Consider the following 8264-nt stretch of genomic DNA (forward strand, 5'->3'; position numbering starts at 1 on the left):
CACTCAAAAATCTATTTTTATAGTAAAGCTATTCAAAAACTACTGATTCACACAAATTTCCAAAATTTCAGATTTAAACTATTCAAATTAGAAAACAAATGGCACTAACAGAAAGTTTATAATTTTTATTACCTAAAAGCAAAAAGAATCACTGAAAAACTAGTAATTATTTTGCTGTAAGTAGAAACAAAGTAAAATAAACAAAGCAAAAAGAAAACAAAAAAAATAAAAAAATGCCACCTAAAGGGCCACCACGGCCTGAATACGACTAGAAACCCAACAATGGGCCAGGATTCAGGCCCGTTGTAGGCCCACGGGCACATAGTGACAGTTAGGCCCGAAAGCCTGCAGTTGAGAGGAGCTCGAGAGGGTTGGCGCAGCAGCGCTTATAAACCACTCTCGAGCTCTCTCAACTAGCGAGGTAGGACTAAACTTTGGCCGCGACGCGGGCAGCACAGGTTCTTTGGTCCCGGTTGGTGGCACCAACCGGGACTAAAGGGGGCATTGGTCCTGGTTGGTGCCACGGACCGGTACCAATGCCCCCCCCTTTAGTCTCGGTTGGTGCCACCAACCGGGACCAAAGGCCTCTGCTTCCCATGGTATTAGGAACGGATACTTGACATGAAGAAAGCGGTAGCAATAAACTAATACGATCAAATTCTATGCTTACGGTTCGATCCTGTTATCAAATGACAACTCGTGTCTATGGTTAGAAAACCTTAACCATCTTTGATCAACGAGCTAGTCTAGTAGAGGCTCAGTAGGGACACGTTGTCGTCTATGTATCCACGCATGTATGTGAGTTTTCGATCAATACAATTCTAGCGTAGATAATAAACGATTATCATGAACTGGGAAATATGATAATAACCAATTCATTATTGCCTCTAGGGCATTTTCCAACATTAATCATATTGCTTTGTTTTATTCTATCTACATTATGTCATCATACTTCATGCATTACTCTATTTGTTATGAACTTAATACATAGAGAGGCAAGCATAGAAGCGTTCTCGAAGTGGAGTAATAGTAGTAGATGCAGAATCATTTCGGTCTACTTGTCACGGACGTAATGCCTATATACACGATCGTTGCCATGAATAACGTCATAACTATGCGGTTTTCTATCAATTGCCCAACACTAATTTGTCTAACCACCGTATGCTATTTTGAGAAGCCTCTAGTGAAAACTATGGTCGACATGTCTACTTTCATCATATTTCTAAAACCAAAAATACCTTCCTACAATTTTACTTCTTTTATTTTACTTTGCAATTGATATATCTATCACTATCAGATTTAATCCTTGCAAGTAACGAGTTCAAAGAGATTAACATCCCTGTTGCCTGCATTGGGTACAGGTATTTGCTCTTGTCTGTATAGGTACAGTTTACTAGGCGTTTGCGTGGTTCTCCTATTGGTTTGATAACCTTGATTCCACAAAGGGAAATACTATCCGCTACTGTATTGCTTCATCCTCCCTCTTCAGGGAAAATCCCAATGCAACTCACAAGTAGCAGAAATAATTTCTAGCGCCGTTGCGAGGGAGACATCATGAAATACCTACATATTCCTACATTTACATTACCATTTACTTGCTCCACTTTATTTGCCTTTATTTGTTTTTATTAGTCTCATTAAAAATCAAAACCAAAAAACAAACAATTTGCTATCTCATTTGCTTTGCCACTATGTCTCAAGAAAATACTAAACTGTTTGACTTCTTGAATACTAATAACAATGATTTTATTAGTACTCCAATTGCTCCTACCGCCATTAGTGCAGAGTCATATGATATTAATGTTGCATTGCTAAATCTTATCATGAAAGGACAATTTGCTAGAACTCCTAATGAAGATGATGCATCCCATCTTAATATCTTTGTTGAATCATGTGACATGCAAAAGAAAAAAGATGTGGATAACGATATTGTTAAGGTGAAATTATTTCCTCTCTCACTAAGAGATTGTGCTAAAACTTTGTTTTCATCCTTACCTTGCAATAGTATTGATTCATGGGATAAATGTAAGGATGATTTTACTGCTAAGTACTTTCCTCCTGTCAAGATTATATCTCTCTGAAATCAAATCATGAACTTTAAGCAACTTGAGCAAGGACATGTTGCACAATCTTAGGAGAGAATGAAATTGATGATTAGAAATTGACCCACTCATGGATTAACTTATGGATGATAACACAAAAAAATTTATGCGGGACTAAACTTTGTGTCGAGGAAGAGCGCGCGTAAATGTCTCTCTTGTTCTCATCCTCATACATGTGGAGAAACCACCTCCCTTATAAGGAGGTCTAACTCCTACTAGATGAGCAGTATGGGACTAAACTTTTAGTACCACCTCTTGACTTGCATAAATGGGCTAAGTGGGTCTGTAGGATTTATTAGGAATTCCGAAAATGCTATTAAGCTGGCCCAAAAATAGAATAAATTCGAGCACCTCTTGTGTACGCGACTATTCACTATTCTCAACTATGGTGAATCCCAAGGAACTATTAGCAGATCGTCGGCAACCAGAGCCTATCAATTGTCAAAACCTTTTAGAAGTGACACCATCATCAATGAATTGAACCATAGCAACACCCAAGGGAAGCATAGCAATAACATCAAGCCTCACAATCACATGTGATCTAGATCACAGCAATACTGGCTCATGATGCCAGTATTGGGAAACGTAGTAGAAAACAGAAATTGTGTGCCTACGGTCACCCAGGATTCATATGAAGATGCATAATGGCTTGGGATCACGATCGTTACCGTCACCGAGTTGTAGAGGAAGAAGAACATGTTGGTGTAGATCATACTTGGTGTCCCTCGAACCATCGATAAACGATCCAACGAATTGCCCACGAATAGTCCCTCAAACCAAAGACCGAAAGGACGACCTCTACTTGGTTGCATCTGTGCATCCTTCACGATCCGACAGCGCTTCAACGCCGAGAGCTATCGTCACCGAAGAATTAGAGGGAGGAGATTAGAACCACACGGAGGTTATAATTATGAGGACGAGAGGATTAGCCTAGCTCTAATTAGTCAACTAGGACCAACTAGAAATAGAACTAGAAGAACTAGAGGAGGCTCCAAAACTTGTGTGTCTCAAAGGACAAAATCCTCTAGTATATAGGTTTGAGGAGAGAGAAGGGGTTGCCACCAAGGGGGAAGGAGTCCCCCTTTGGGTGCCGGCCTAGGAGAGGGAGGAGGAATCCCCCGCCCCCTTGTCCAATTTCGGCCTCCTTCCTTAGGGTAAGAGGCGTCTCCCCACTTGGGGCTTTGTGGCCCAAGTTGCCTTCCACCTCTTGGACTTTTTCGACCCGTTGATAAATTAAACAGAAAATGTTCTAAATATTTTAACATCTCCTGAATTTTTTTCCACCTATATATAATTTATCGGTATTACCTGATACTGTCCGAAACCCTTCCGGTGACCCCGAGACGCTTCCGGATCCTCTCGGAACTATCCCGAATATTCATCATATAATTCCGCAAATATATTCGCATGATTCTTGTTCTACTAACACTCAGAAGATCGTGGTTTCCTCAAGCTTGTGAACGCGTTGGTTCGGTAACTCTTAGACATGAACGAAACTATTCGCTTGATGACCGATAATGGGACCGTGGATGTCCCTGTCGGTCCCTATGAGCACAAGAATGGTATTCGGGTGAACCTTTGGTTATTATGTGATGTTTCCTTTGCTTCGTGATACTTCACAAAACCCTGGATGTATCGGCATCCTCCTGAGTCATCACCATGCTCACTATACCGAAATCCTCATTACCGGTTTGTTCTTGTTTCTCATTATTGTGTTTCGTCATCCCTATGATATAGTCACCTTTGTCCGGCCAGACGGTGATTGATGCCGTCACACAAAGGGCCCTAAAAATATCTCTCTATCGTCATAGGAGCAAATCCCACTCTCGAGTTATCTAGTCCCTTGCCAAACTTTTCGTTGAACCTGTAAGTTGTCATTATGATCACAGTGTTACAGGTGACGTTTGAGCAACCCCAAAGCCGACCGTATGGTAAGAAGTGACTACAATACTCACATCCTCAAAGGAGCAAAGTCACACGTTAACACTCTGTTTTATTACAATTAAATACATGCGACATTAACCCAATTCTTCATAACAAATAAGTTTGGTCGATTCAATATGAACATTCTTCTAACGTCATAATCTCAATGTTCTTTTAGGATCATCGTTATACTTAACGACATCCTAAGATCTGGAAACGTGATCATCAGCAACACTTGAGCTAGTCCTAGAGGCAAGACAATGAACATTTTATTTACCGTTTATCATTCTACACGTGCATATGAGTTTTCCACCGAATCGCATATTCCAGGATCATAGCAGTCATAGCATAGAATACAAACTCTATAATTATGAATGTGAAAAATATAATAATACAAATATTATTACGCATATTTCCAACATGAACTGCACTATATATCAGGGTCTTCGGATGCTCGCTGCAAATTATATTAAGTCGATGACATCTGAGTTGCCTATCCAGAAGCTTGATCACATGTGGAAGAAGCCTTGCCATGGGTCCGTTAAAATAATTGTCGATGCATCATTCCATTCCGAAACTCTCTCAGGTTGTTGTGGAGCTGCATCCGTGATGCACATAGATATTTCATAGCAGCTGCAAACTATTTTTTACCTTATGTCCGAGACATTGATTCGGCAGAGATAACTGCTATCAGAAATGGCATGTTTCTTGCAGCAAATATTCGTAGCAACATGGTGGAAATCGAGTCGACTACATGTTTGGAGTTGAATCGGTAAAATTGATGGACGATTATTTTGGTCTGGACGTGGCGGTAATTATGGAGTGTATGCAATTGGGGACGGACTTTACCAAATATGCTTTATGCATTGCTCCCATGATGCAAACTAAGTTGCTGGTTCTATAGCAAAAAATTCTTTTCATAGCCGAACTTCTCGTTCTTGGGAAGATTCTATCCCCGACTTTGTTTGTCATCTCCTTGTAAATGATATGTTATTTTGTCTGGCAATTGTTGAGGGATCGCCTCTTGTCTGGGACGAAGGTGCTCAAGCGGCATGACCTGGGTAGTGGGTTGTGCCCCTTGTGTGCCGTTCTGGAAAATGGGACCCATATCCTCTTTTCCTGCACGGAGGCTAGGTCGCTGTGGAGCTTTGTCCTGGAGGCCCTCGAGATTGAGTGGGAGGCGTCGAATCTTGCCAGCTTCCTCCAGGCCAGACGCCTCCTATGGCTGATCTTTGATGCGCTTTCTTGGACACTATGAACGATGCGTAATAAGATGGTGTTCTTCAAACATTGCCAACCGCTGGCTATACAATGGAATCAGGCGCGCCTTGGGCGGATGCTGGATGAATGACATAGTACGGCTTGTCGACCAACTTCACCAGTGCCCGCTTGATCTCCAACTTCACCGTTGGAGATGCGAGTCGTCACCCACTACGCCATCAGGATTCACTCCAGGATTGTCTGCAGAACTTATTGTTAGACTAACCGCACCAGCCATCTACTAACTAGCACATCTGTATATAATGGAGACAAATATTACCGGCGGGGGCCTTTCGGGATCCCTCTAACTTGGCTACAGCATCAGATAATTGAGCCTGGCAGGCCTCCAGCTCCCGCGCCAATTGTTCATTCTTGTCCACAAGGACCTGCGGATATATTGATCCTTCAAACAGTTGTCCCAACTATTCTAAGTCTCAGGGGATGCTGCTAGGCATACTTATCTAAATCTCTTACCCGTATGTCCTTGGTATATTGGCTTGTCGCTTGGGCAAGCCCGCCTCGAGCAGCTCAGATATATGCGTCCGCCGAATTAAAGCATTAAAAGCCTCTTCGGAAAAGATGTTGTGCCGAAGCACGGCCTTCCGGCGCCGGTGGTTCATGGCGCTCTCCACCTCGGAGTTCGTGGCCAAACACATATCCGTACCTCCGTCAGGAAGCTATGTGGTGCTGGCCCCGTATCCGCCTCCGCCCCCGAAGCCGGTTCTGGAACCCGGCTGGTGGAGGCGTGGTTAGTGGGGTTTCCGGATATAGCCCGGTTATTCCTCTTCCTGCCAAGACACAAAGGGTGCTGTCCTATTTCAAATTCTATGACAAGCAGGATAGGCTATGACTCTACCTCTGCAGCGGTGTGTCAGCCCTCACCGCCTTCCTCTTGAGCCTGCCCGATCCGGACGCCCGTGGTTGACGAGCCCCCAGGGGCTCGGCCCCTCGCTCCGGCCGTCGTTTCTGCAAATAGAGCGACGCCTCAAAGGTAAAATTAATACCTGGGGAAAGTCCTCTTCGGAGGATAGGGTTTTTCAGCTCAGCTTACACGCGACGTGGGAAGTAGTCCAGGGGAGTCAGCCGTAATGGCCACTAGGGCGCCGTCCCATCTCGCTTGATAAACTACTCCGTTGACGAGCTCCACGGTAATATCCGGATCTACTTTGAGTCCCGGATCTAGGGCCCTTCCAGGGTCCTCTGGTTGCGGGGAGGGGCTGAATATTCCTTCCACGGCACTCCTTAGTTCCTGCTCAGAGGCATTAATGCAAGTAATCTTAGCAGAAGTACGATAGAGTAAATGAAACTGGGAAAAGGATGGCAACTTACCCACTCTGGGGGGTTGTACATGGAAAATCCATCCCGCGTTTTTATGCGAAGGAACTCCTCCTCTTCCCCTTTGTATAAATTGGACAATATCCTTGCCAAAGCGGCAGCGGAGTCCAGACCCTTACGACCACAGCGGGTGGCGTCATCTTCCCTGTTGTAATGCCACATGGGCTTCCGCCGATATTGGAGCGGCTGCACTCCTCGCTTTATGCATATTGCCATGTCCTCAACAATTGTCAGTCCGGACTTGGCCAGCAGCTTTATCCTGTTCATTAGGAGGAATATCTCCCTTGTGTCCTCTTCTTGAGGGCCCCGGGGACGCCAGCTTAGGCGTGCCCTCGGTGGAGCGTTGCTGAACTTGGGGAGACCCCTCCGGACTGGATCCGTAAGGGGAATGTCATTTATATAGAACCACTCTGAAGGCCAGTTTTCTGGTGCATTCTCAGGAGTGCCGGGCAGGTATCCGGTCTCGGCAATGCGCCACAATTCGCACCCGCCCACTTGATACAGGGACTCCCTCTGGGTGCGGGGGACAAGGCAGAACAGCTTCCTCCACAATCCGAAGTGTGGTTCGCAGCCTAAAAATAGCTCGCATAGGGCGACATACCCCGCTATGTGCAGAATGGATGCGGGGGTAAGATTGTGTAACTGGAGGCCATAGAACTCCGGGAGCCCGCGGAGAAACGGGTGGATAGGAAACCCGACGCCCCTCAGCAGATGCGAGATGAGGCATATTCGCTCCTCCGGAGACGGGTTGGTGTTGGAAATATGCCCTAGAGGCAATAATAAAAGGATTATTATTATATTTCCTTGTTCATGATAATTGTCTTTATTCATGCTATAATTGTATTATCCGGAAATCGTAATACACGTGTGAATACATAGACCATAATATGGCCCTAGTAAGCCTCTAGTTGACTAGCTCGTTGATCAACAGATAGTCATGGTTTCCTGACTATGGACATTAGATGTCGTTGATAACGGGATCACAACATTGGGAGAATGATGTGATGGACAAGTCCCAATCCTACGCATAGCACAAGATCGTGTAGTTCCTTTTGCTAGAGCTTTTCCAATGTCAAGTATCTTTTCCTTAGACCATGAGATCGTGTAACTCCCGGATACCGTAGGAGTGCTTTGGGTGTACCAAACGTCACAACGTAACTGAGTGACTATAAGGTGCACTACAGGTATCTCCGAAAGTGTCTGTTGGGTTGACACGGATCGAGTCTGGGATTTGTCACTCCGTATGACGGAGAGGTATCTCTGGGCCCACTCGGTAATGCATCATCATAATGAGCTCAAAGGGACCAAGTGTCTGGTCACAGGATCATGCATTATGGTACGAGTAAAGTGACTTGCCGGTAACGAGACTGAACGAGGTATTGGGATACCGACGATCGAGTCTCGGGCAAGTAACATACCGATGGACAAAGGGAATTGTATACGGGGTTGATTGAATCCTCGACATCGTGGTTCATCCGATGAGATCATCGAGGAGCATGTGGGAGCCAACATGGGTATCCAGATCTCGCTGTTGGTTATTGACCGGAGAGGTCTGCGTGTCTCCCGAACCCGTAGGGTCTACACACACTAGTGCAGAACCGGGCAATAGCACCGGTTCGTAAGGCCCTTTAGTGCCGGTTCCAT

This window comes from Triticum dicoccoides, chromosome 1B (genome assembly GCF_002162155.2).
Source record: "Triticum dicoccoides isolate Atlit2015 ecotype Zavitan chromosome 1B, WEW_v2.0, whole genome shotgun sequence".
Classification (NCBI taxonomy): Eukaryota; Viridiplantae; Streptophyta; class Magnoliopsida; order Poales; family Poaceae; genus Triticum; species Triticum dicoccoides.